The following is a 12552-nucleotide window of genomic DNA, read 5'->3' on the forward strand; positions in this document are numbered from 1 at the left end:
ATTTTAAGAAACAATGTGGCTGAAATATGATAACTAGATCAGAAGGGCGCAACAATGGATGTGACCAGTCTAAAGGCTATTTATCTAATGTAAGTGAAAACTAAGGATAGTTTGGACAACAGTATAATGATATGAATTAGGATAATAGTGGATTATTTTTAAGTAAAAATAATTTTGTGCTAGGTTTCTGTTTTTTTAAGTTGCTATATGCTCATTTTATTTATTCAATAGGAATGTTGGAAAAGCTTAACACTTTGGGAAATAAGTTTGTTACGAAGATGTTGGACATGACTGTTAATGCTCTCAAAGAAAAATTATACCAGACAAATTAAACGGACAAGGAAGATTTTATTTACAACTAGTGGAATAAGAGAGAGAGATTGAACTGAGCTCCAAGCCGAAGTTAAAGTCAGGAGCATATATAAGCACCAGGACGAGCTAGTGGAACAGTACTGGAGGAAGATAGGCGGGAAGTTGGTCAATGTGATTAGGACATCTGTGTTTGCTAATTGGTCTTCTTGGAGCTAGGCTCCTCCACCCTCCCACAGAGACAGGGGAAATGGGGGCACTATCTTACTTGATGATTAAATTTCAAAGGGATGGTTCCTAGGTTCTTGAGAATGATATTCCTGGATTGTAAAATTGGTAAGAGGCTGGGAAAATATTTACATGTCAAAGGGGCAGAGAATTAATTTATAATTGCAAGTTTTCTAAAGTAAATGTTCTGAAAAAGGGACATCAGGTGCCTATTGTGAGGAAGAACCTGATCTAAAGTTTAGTCAAGCTGACAGGAACAGTAAGACCATCTCAGTCAATGAGTAGGGAAGAAGTCAAATATAAACAGTCTGGGGTGACGTCCACAGATGACCATGCTCTGAATTGTGGAAAACAAGCTGGAAGAAGGAAGATTTTGAGTCAAACAGGAGAATGCTGGTTTGCAGGTATAAAATTTTCCACTGTTGACAAGTTTGAACATAAATAGGGTGATAGAGGAAATCTTATTGAAAATAAGGACGTTGGAAAACTGAGGGACTGGATTATTGGATGAGTCATCTAATGGATGTGTAAATCTATGTAGAGGGTAGGAATTCAGGCAGTAAAGAGAGCTGAAATCTAGGTTTCCAGGAGTCCATCGAATGAGCAAGAAATAAGCAATTTCTCTTGGAAAATTAGGAGAGGATGTCAAAAGGAAAAGGAAGAGAATGTTTTAAAATGGGAATAATGGGGCCAGCCGAGTGGCATAGGGGTTAAGTTCATGTGCTCTGATTCAGTGGCCCAGGGTTCACCAGTTAGGATCCTTGGTGTGGTCCTACACACCGCTCTTCAAGTCATGCTGTGGTGGCGTCCCACATACAAAACAGAGGAAAGTTGACACAGGTGTTAGCTCAGTGACAATTTTCCTTACCAAAAAAAAAAAAAAAAATGGGGAGTAAACTTCAAGGCAAAATCTATTTACAAGGAAATAGAATTTGACAATAGTGGAGTAACCTGCCAATCCTAAAGTTTATGGTAGGAAAGAACAATGAAGGGGCAGAACTTGAAGGTCATAAGCGAGAAAGTCCTTAGGAAAGAATTTTCTTCTACTTAAAGGAAGGAGGTGGTGGCAGTGAGAAGAGACTGAGGTTTTGGAGAAGTATGAGAGATATTTCCAGAAGATAAGAGGAAAGTTTTGAGAAATAGAGAAGTTAAGGGCTCTGTGATTGACAAGAAAGTAAAGAGAATTATGAAGGTAAATGTGTAGTTGGATCAAAGGTAAGGAATGCTGGGTCCTATAATGTGAGAGTTGAAAGCCGTGGTGAATTTAGACTCAGCATTCTTGGGAGAAAGGTGAACAATGAGCTTGCATGATAGGAGGTTAAGCTCACTCAACAACAATGGTAAGTTTTAGAGCCACAGTCCTCATACCATTGTCCTGAGGCACTGTGGGTAAGAGCTTGCAGCTGCAGTTTGGCTCATGTGTCCTGGACTGGTAGGTCGGTCAGGTTTATAGTGTGTCTTTGATGATTTACTGTCTTTCCCTAAAGCCTTTTCATGGAAGAGAAATAGAATGTAGCCAATATTCATGTTTCCCAAACATGAGTGATTAGAAGATCCTTTTAAAGAAACCATAAAACTACTGTAGATTTTCTATGTTAACTTAAAATATTTTCGTTAAAATATTTTTTGTATAAATATGGCAAAAAAATTCATTGAAATGTTAAATTGCATTAGTTTGTTCTCCCTCTATTGTCTTCTTTCTGGATTCTTCCTCACCTGGATTATTTCCTCTGAGATCTTTGGTAGAACTGAAAAAAAGATGCTGCTAGGAAACTTTATGTTTTGTAAAACACCATTGAAGTTATGCAGGATATGGCAGCTGTTTAGTGAAGGAATTGAGGGTGGTGCCTTTTGAAAGTTGAGAAGTGGGGACTAAAGGTTCTCACTGACTCAACATTGGGCTGAGGTCAGTAGCACCTTAGAGCAGGGAGGGGAGAAGGGGGTTGTGCCCAGATTCCTAGCAACATGTGGAGTATGCATTTTGTACAATTTGACTGAATTTCCTATAGTTAAGTCTGCCTTAGAAATAGCAAAGCCACAGGAAGGTCTTTTATTTATTTATTTATTTTTTTGAGGAAGACTAGCCCTGAGCTAACTACTGCTAGTCCTCCTCTTTTTGCTGGGTAAGCCTGGCCATGCGCTAACATCCGTGCCCATCTTCCTCTACTTTATATGTGGGACGCCTACCACAGCATGGCATGCCAAGCGGTGCCATGTCCGCACCTGGGATCCGAACCGGCGAACCCAGGGCTGCTGAGAAGCGGAACGTGTGAACTTAACCGCTGCGCCACCGGGCCAGCCCCGTGGGAAGGTCTTTTAATTGCCTAACTATTTAAGGCATAGAGTAATGAACAAAATTTAAGAGATATGTAAATTATAAGATCACTTTAGAATTTTTAATAAGTGAAATTTGTAAGAATTGAGATGAATAAATTGTAAGAATTGTGGAAAACCCAAGTGTAGATGTCTATTACTCTACACTTGGATATATGGGTCTGAAACTCATGAGACAGATATGAGATGAACATATGTATTCAGAATTTATCAGCATTCAGATAATAATTAAAACAGGATGCAAATAATGTTACCAAGGGAAATGATATAGAATGAAGAGAGGAAAAATAGGATATTACACAAAGAAACGAGACTGAAGATGTAGTAAGAGAAAAAGAAGCTCATTAAGAAAATTAAGTGTCTGGCAGAGTAGAAGGAAATTCAGAGTCGTGTAAATGGACGTGAAAACATTAAGGCAAAATTAAAACTATCAAAAGCTAGAGTGTGGGCTGGTGATAAAATATAAAAGCACCAATTCACGTCAATTACACTTACCATAGTAGGCGACTATTTCAATGAAGAGGCGGTTGGGTAGGGAAATGAAGGGAAGAAAGAGAGTGAAGTACTTGAGGAATTCATTAGAAGTGTGGAAGTAGAAACCTGAAGTGAAGAAGATAACTTCTGAAAGGACGTAGAGAGAGAGGCTGGTATTTAGAGCAAGGTCCAGGGCGGAGGAAGAATTTGTTTTTTCACAAAGTGTGCGAGGAATTTTTGTGTGTAAAGGTTGATGTGAAGAGCCAGCAAAAAGTGAGAGGTGGAGGAATGAGAAATTTGGAATAATTTTTCAGAATTTTGGGGTGAAGTGGAGGCTGGCGTAGATGGTAGGCTTGATCTAGAGAGCAAGAGGAGGGAGACACTTTTCATCTATTAGAGATGAAAGAAGGATGGATGGAGGACAATAAGTTTCCACAGGAGCACAGAGGAATGATGATGTACTTGATAGGTCCTATCTTTCAGTCAATTAGGAATCATCTGTGCAGAGTGAGTAGAAAGGTAGAGGATAAAGGGAATTAAGTGAAAAAGGTTTGAAATAGCCTTGGAGAATAATGGGAGACTGAACTTATTGGGAAAACAGAAGAATTGCCTGGTAGCTCTAAAAGGCCATGAAGATTGGAAACTGGGGATTTCGGGTGCCTACTATACATTATATATTCCATGACATTTTTCCCTGGTTAGGTTCAGCTGCCTTGGTAAATGGGTAAAAATAGCATATATTTTGGTTCCTCTAGACTTACAGTTTGGTACACTGCAGTCTTGGGTATAGACGGGGGCTTGGTTGAAGTGGCCCACGTGGAGAGTAGCCTATACTGGAAAAGAAGACTATGTGACAGGGTTTATAGATTGAGAGAAAGAAGAAGAGTTGGAAACTGGATATTTGAAAAGGTTAAAGAACAACTATAAAGTGAATAATTGGTAATAATTAAAAGAATAATATTTTTGTCAGATATTAATTTGAAGATTTCCAAATAAAAGATTCACTCAAAAATACTTACTGAGTTTCTCCAGTATATGAAAAATTGTCCTTAGCATTGTGGAAATGAAGATGGGACAAGTTTTCTGCTCTTATGGAGCTGAAATTCTAGCCAGGTGGATAATAACAAAATAAAAGAATAATTTGGTTTGATAGTGTCTATTGCAGAGGTGACTGAGGGTGAAAAAAAGCACTTCTGAGCTCCCTTAGCCAGGGCGGTTGTTTAACAATGCCACACAGACAGTGTCAGGCACTTATGTGCTGTCCAATTGGGGCAGTCAATCATCGGCTTATAACACAGGAAGGTACTTCTACTGCTGACGGGATGAGAATTAATCCCTACCATCACCACAGCATAGGCAGGGCACAGTACCCTGACCCTGGGCTCGGAACTAAGATCAGAAAGCTGCAGGGTCGCAAAGATACAAAGAAAGGCCACTCGAAAGCTAACTGGTAGTAAGTAGCCAGCAATTTCACAGAAAGCGTTAGAGGCCATCAATCTGCTTGCAATTTGATTGATAGAAATTGTATTTTTAGCAAATTTTTGGATGTTTGTTAAAGACTGAGAATATGGATCTTATCCATGGGAGGGATAGCCCAATATAAATTCGCCTGTGGAACAAAAACATCAAGGAATGGAAATAAGAGAAGGAACAAAACTTACAGAAGACGTGAATATGATCAGAATGAAAACTTTCCTTTTGTACACCACATTAAGGATTTTTGCTAATTCCTATTGAGAAGATAATTACAAATTATTATTAGAATATACAGGTTTTCGATTTGTCAATTTGGGGTATGTTTATGCTTATCTTATCATGATTGCAATATGTTCCTAGTCTAAGTCCACTGTATGCTTTAGTCATTCTCAACTACCTTTTTACTCCATAATATCTCTAAATCTTCTTGATATTGTTACTGAAAAGTATCTAAAAGTATGTCAGCCTACCTGGCTTCTAGTGTTTAAAATGGGTATATCAGTAACTCTGCCTGTGTAACAAATTATTCCTAACTTAGTGGTATGAAACAACCTTTTATTATGTTTGCAGATTTTTGAAGGGAAGGAATTCCGACAGCTTATAGCAGGGTTGCTTTTCTCTACTCCACAAAGTCTTGGGGAACAGATGGAAGGCTTGAAGCCTGGAGGCTGTCATCATCTGAGATCAAGTTCACTCACAAGGCCAGTGGTTGATGCTGGCTCTTGGTTAGAAGTCCCCAGTTCCTCTCTGCGTACTTTCTTTGTGAGGACCAATGTTGGCTTTGACTCAGCATGGTGGTTGGTCTCCACTGGCAAATGTCTTGAGAGAGAGAGTAAGAAAGAGAGAGAAAGTGAAGGAGAAGCCATATCATGTTTATGACCTAGACTAGGAAGTAATACAGCATCATTTCTATATATTCCTTGAGACACAGAATTCTGCACAGATTCAAAGGGAAGAGAGATTCTGAATCATTTCTCAAAGATCATATAAGACTACAATATTCCAGTGGTCATTTTTGAAAAACATAATCTGCCCCAGTGGGTAATATTAAGCAGTGTTCCTTAGAGAGAGAGTTGTTTTGAAAGAGGCTAATTTCCTTTCGGTTTTGTTACTGGTCACTTGTGCTTTGTGCTATAGGAACACAGTGTGGAAATGCATTCATTCTGTCCAATGACATTGAGCGATATTTTATAGAGTAGGCGATAGTTGAGTGATCTATTTAAGGGAAACGGAGTTTATCAGGTAGAGAAACTAAATTCGTTCTATCACCCTGTACATGTGTGAGGGAGTAATGGCCTGTTCAGAGAAGGGTGATTGTCCCTAGTGAAGAAAGATGAGGTTGGGAACATCACATATAAGTCCATTCAAGCACTATTTAAAAGAGCAATCAGTAACTTCAGCTTTAGTCCAGATAAGCTATGATTAACATATACACGCATTTTAGGCAGATGTTATTACTATCTGATAATCTGAAATCAAAGGATGTTTTTAGTAACAATTAAGCTTTTTAGTATTTAAATATATTGCAATCAGTAAAAAGTAGTTGTTTAAGAATTGTTTCCCGATTATCGTACGTATCTTCGGATATACTTCATTTTTAGTGGTAAAGATGTCTAGCTATCTATCAATATGCAATCTTCCCTTTCAAGGTATAAAAATGTAGCTAAAAAGTGGCTGTCCTGCCAAGGAGTACATTTACGAGCCTACATTTCTCATGGCTAATATTGTCCCACGTGAGTAGTTCTCATCACTGGAATATGAATGGAAGTGATATGTGCTCTTCTAGTCTAAGACTTTTGAGGAACAATTGTGTCTCTTCCCCAAGGCTGCGTGCTGATAATAAGGCCCTGGGAAATAAAAGACTGCTAAAGAAAGAAATCTGCATCCCTGAGTCCACATGCAGAATAGAGATACCTACTGATCAGTAACACCCCTATTGGATGGCAATACAGTAAAAAATGAATATATATTATGTTTAAGCCAATATGCATTGTGAGTCTGTTTGTTATAGTAACTTATGATAAACAAACTGATTAACTGAACCATAATGCAAACTGAAGATTGGTCTGACAGTGGCTGTGTCAATTTATATATGATTTAATTCTTAAGAGATCCGAATTTGACCTGAATTATTGATCTAACTTTTTTCTTTTCAAATAATATTTTTTCTCTTGTATGAATTATTTTTTTCAAAGCTATTTCTTTTGAAGATGAAAGACATCATTGAAACAGTGCTATTTACCTTGAGCAAAATTGAATATAAGTGGAGATTTTCTTAGGCGATATAGACCATCGTTCATAAGCAGGTAGCGAGATTTTCTTTCCCTAGAGATAGTTGTCAGAATCAGAATTCCTTAGGACATCATGATATCTGTGTAATCGAATATTGATTAAAAATTCACATGTGAAAAAAAGAAAAGAAAAAATATAGTGACCATTTCACTCTCTTGAATATCCCTCTGGAATCTGAGTTAAAAAGATAAATAAAAAAATATTGTGAATAAAATAAACAAAAAATTACATTTGAATGAAACATATGCAGATATACTAAACCTTCCTTATAATTATTTTTAAATGGATTCTTTATATTTAGTTTATTTCTCTTCTTGCTCTCTTTCTCCCCTCCCATCACTTGCTTATCTAGCATGAAACACATTGATTTATGGTTAATACTTGAAGTAGAAGAATAGTTTATGAACTCGTGATAACTCCTGAACCCTGTGACAAGTGAAATAAATATTTTTTATAAAATTTAACTATTTGTCTAGATAAAATAAATCTTTTGGTGTGCTTTCAATTAAATAGCCAGGATCCAGATTTTTTGGAGACACTAGCACAGGATACTAAGCATTGGATTATACCCACAGTGAATCTGAGCTCAAAAACCTCAGTTCTAGCTCCTATTCCAACTCTATTATACGTAGTCTCTGGCAAGGACCTCATTCTACATTGAGGCTGTCTCACTCACCTCGAAAATGACTAGCTTGTGTTGATATTGCTAGCACTACACATGTGTTACCCAAAATTTAAATGGCTGTTAAATGAAAATGAGTTTGGAAAACAATAGATTAAACAAAGCTAAAGATCTTAGTTTTTTCAGCCTTTAAAATTCTAGTATAACTATGAATCTCTAAAGTTTAAGGATGCTATGTGATTGTTCCCAAATCATTTGATTATATAACAACACAACAGTAATTTCGCATGGACTTAAGTAGAAACCTATACTGTGTCCTTCAACTATAATATCTTATAATTCCAACAATAATTTTATTAGAAAAAATTTAAGGTTAGAGACAATTAAACAAAAGCTTTACAGTGATCTTTGGGAGTGATCTAAGTTGAAAATTTTTCCTGATATTATTATATTTATGTAGTCTATTGTAGATAATTGAGAAAATACACGCATTTTCAAAATAAAGTAAAACTCACTCCAAAACTGCATAGTACAGAGATAAACATTGTTAGTATTTTCTCTACTTCAGTATACTTTATATTTGTATCCATCCTTTTAGAAAATTGAGATACTATTTAAACACATTTTATATCTTGCTTTTCATAAATATATTAATACCAATGGCATTTTTGTTTTTATGAAAATGTTAATTATAATATTCCATTATATTACAATTATTTAATAAAATATTATACTACCTTTTAAATATTTTTTTAAGAAGAAAAATGAGAGAAAAGGATCACTGAGTATTATTTAGGCAGGTATTGAAGTTTTGAAGTGATCAGAGGAGTTTTGAAGTGATCTGAGGAGACTCCGCTGGTGATGGAAACAATAAAGGACTAAGGAGGCTTCAGGACAGCAGCCGATGTTTGTACCAGGCCGTAGTAGAGTTCATCTATTGTATGTTGGGTTTCATCTGACATTTTATTTGAACAAAGGATTCCAGGGAAAAATTTCAAAAAAGAAAATCCATGATCTACCTATGTTGCTTCATAATAAAAATTCAGCATAATTTTATTATTTTTCTTGCTGCTTAATTTTTTAATCAATTACATTCATAATTACATATTTGATGTAAATTAGTCATACCCCTATTTTTATATATAATAAATTTTGTTTCACTTTTATTTTTGAAGTCAACTTTGTGAACAGAAGTCTATTTTAATTACGCTGCTTTCTAAAACAGTATTTTTTCCATTAAAAATTATAAATATTATTTTTAAATTTTTTTCTATTGCAGTAACATTGGATTATAATATTATATAACTTTCAGGTGTACATCATAATATATTTTGAATTCTGTGTAAATTACATCATGTTTACCAACCAAAGACTAATTACAATCCATCACCACACACATGTGTCTAATTACCCCTTTCGCCCCCCTCCTTCCTCCCCGCGTCCCCTCTGGTAACCACTAATCCAATCTCTGTTGCTATGTGTTTGTTTGTTATTGTTTATATTTAAATATAACCACTGAGGAAAATATCAGACTGACCTTAACAAAGACAATTAAAATATGAACTAAAATCAAATTCTTAGCCACATACTACAACATAAGCTAAATAATCCGAGGTAGCATAAAGGGGTCAGCTTGTTCACTCTCATGATATATTGTTGCTCTCATTTAGAAACATGGATTCTAAAAAACAAATAGGAGAAAAATTGTATCACCAAAGGCTGCAAAGAACTGCCTTTGTTCTCCAGGCCTTTCTCTCAGATTCTTGAGCAGAGAATCAAAGAGGAGAAGGATGGGATATACCAGGGTTCTCCAACCTTCTACTCCACTCTTTCAAAGCCACAATCCGATACTGTCCTGCAGACAGGGAGAAGCTTTGCAACTGGACAGCTGTTAAAACTAAAAGCAATTGGAAAGCTATGAACTAGACAGATGTCAATAAGTGAACTTACTTCCCGCTGGGAAACAAAGTTCACATAACGTAGATGACAGCAGTTATTAGGGAAAATGAAAACAATAATAAAACAATCAAAAAACAGAAAATCTCATCCAAATTGTAGCCCAGCGATCTGAAACTTCTCCATCAAATCAGGTTTTACGAGAAATCAGTTAACAATTTTCAATTGCAACTGGAGTAAAATCCAAAGCCAGCCCATGGGCCATGAAGCTCTAGATGATCTGATTCCTATTGACTTCTCCAAACCCATCCTGGCTCTTCTCCATCTCGCTCAATCTTTTTCCTTCTACATTTTTAAAATTTGTTTTTGTAAATTTTTGTTGTTATTTATTTCCAAATTTACGGAAAAATTGCAAGAAGAGTACAAGAAGTTCCAACATCCCCGTTCCCTGATTCACACATTGCTTTCCTTTGCGCCACTTGGTTTTCATTCCCTCTGTGGCTCCTTCTCTTTTCCTTTCTCCCCCTGCGCATGTACACGCACACACATTCACACTGTGCTTTTTCCTAAACTACTTTATACTATGCTGTCGACATCAGGCTCAGCTGACAACCACCCACCCACACGATTCTTGAGTGAAGACTTCCAAAATAAGCTATTTTCAAACAATCTAGATAAAGGAAAAGTTGATTCCCTTGACTTTTCCGTTTTTACTCCCTCTCTCTTCAAGTACACACTGAGGCTCATGCTTCTCAGTTCATGTAACAAAAATCTTCGAAAAAGACAAGTGCTAGAGAGAAGACTGTCAGTTTAAACCCCAGACAGCCCCATATTATGGCTCTGTTTTGCTTGTTTGATTCATTGATTGACTGATCTGAAGTGGGAAACAAAAATGTAGGAATTAGATACTCCGGCTAATGAAATAGAATTCCTAGGATTTAATGATGGTCTATTGTGACTGGAACTTTGGGTAGTAAATCTTGTTTAAGGAGAACTCTTAGTCCAAAGCACAACTTAGTCAGAGAATGTGAATGGTGCAGGAAGAATTAAGCCAGGCCAGAGAGCCCAGGCTGGATTATCTCCTGATGTGGCGTCTGGCAGCATTACTCATGAGCATACCTCTTTGAAAAGTTGTCAGTAGAACTGCCTCCTGTTTTTGCTGCACTTCAGATCTTCAGTATTTTTAGCAGCTGTAGGATACTCAAGTCTTTGAAGGTCTAGGAGTCCCTGGAAAACAGGCAGTGTGTTTATTCCAAAATGACGTATGTTCTTTTTTTTTTTTTAAAGATTGGCACCTGAGATAACAACTGTTGCCAATCTTTTTTTTTTTTTTTTTCTGCTTTATCTCCTCAAACCCGCCCTGTACATAGTTGTATATCTTAGTTGTGGGTCCTTCTAGTTTTGGCACGTGGGACGCCGCCTCAACGTGACCTGACGAGCAGTGCCATGTCCGCGTCCAGGATCCGAACCCTGGGCCGCCACAGCCGAGCACGCGAACTTAACCACTTGGCCACGGGGCTGGCCCCAACGTATGTTCTTTTGATGGATTTGGGTTCACATAGAGCTCTGATGCAGGTAATGACAAAATAGACTCCGTATTAGGGGTAGATTTTTGGTGAGCAGAACGCCAGATTATTTTTCTAATTTTCTAACTGGTATGTCTGCAGTCACTTGGAAGATAAGGTACATCTCTACAGCCCTTGACTGAGTTCTAGATCCTACAACACAGGTCCATGATCCTCACACTATTTTAGCCAAATTACCAACTCAAAAATTCCAGAAATAATACCAGTACTATACTATTCTTTTTACAATATTTTTCTTGGAAAAAAAGGAAGGGAAAAAAAGAGAAAGAGAGAGAGCATGCATGAAAGGGAAAGGTTTAGATCTGCTTACTACTCATACAGGATATACAGAGACTAAGGATGAAGCTGCTCAACTACTCTGATCAATCTTGGATGACACATCAGAGTATTGTTGGGAATGGTATTGGGGGAAAGAATATAAACCACTGAGTGAAGTAGAAGCATCTACTATAAATATAGTAAAGAACCTAGAAAATATAGTGTACTCAAAGCCAAAGTAATGAGAAATTCCATGGTGAAAAGGTTAATGGAGTTCCTAGACAATTATACAGGAGAAAGAGAAAGGAATTGAAAGAAGAATGGAGACATTTGAAATAAACCACTCTTTTTCAAACCATTAGCATAGAGAAAAGAAAAATATACCATTAACAATGGGATTAGTTGGGGCCAGCCTGATGGCACGGTGGTTAAATTCATGTGTTCTGCTTTGGTGGCCTGGGGTTTGCTGGTTCGGATCCCCGGTGCAGACCTACACACCACTTGTCAAGCCATGCTGTAGCAGACATCCCACACATAAAGTAGAGTGAAATGGGCATGGATGTTAGTTCAGGGCCAGTCTTCCTCAGCAAAAAAGAGAAGGATCGACAGCAGATGTTAGCTCAGGGCTAATATTCCTCAAAAAAAGAAAAACAAGCAGAAAAACAAAAAAATAATGGGATTAGCCTTATTATTTCCTTTCCTTCCTCCCTCCCTCTCTCTCTCTCCTCCTCCTCCTTCTTCTTTCTTGACATCTCTCTCTTTCACATTCTCTCTCTCTCTGCTTCTTTCAAGTCTGTGTGCATTTTGAAGGCTAGTGGCTCAGGAAAGGGAGAAATCAAACATAAAGAGAGAACAAACCCCAGCAGCTCTGAGACAGACAGATGTTTTTTCTGCCTTTAGGTTAGCAAATTTCTTCTCTAGTTTTGTCATTATGAAAGAAAATAATTAGAGAATAATCAACCGAGATATTAAAAGAGCACTGCTGCTGGCCTGACATAGATAATGCTATGGTCCCAGAAAACTGATTTATGTGTATTATAATATCTTAAGGAGAGATCAATAACATAATATTGCAAC

Source organism: Equus asinus, chromosome 24 (genome assembly GCF_041296235.1).
Source record: "Equus asinus isolate D_3611 breed Donkey chromosome 24, EquAss-T2T_v2, whole genome shotgun sequence".
Lineage (NCBI taxonomy): Eukaryota > Metazoa > Chordata > Mammalia > Perissodactyla > Equidae > Equus > Equus asinus.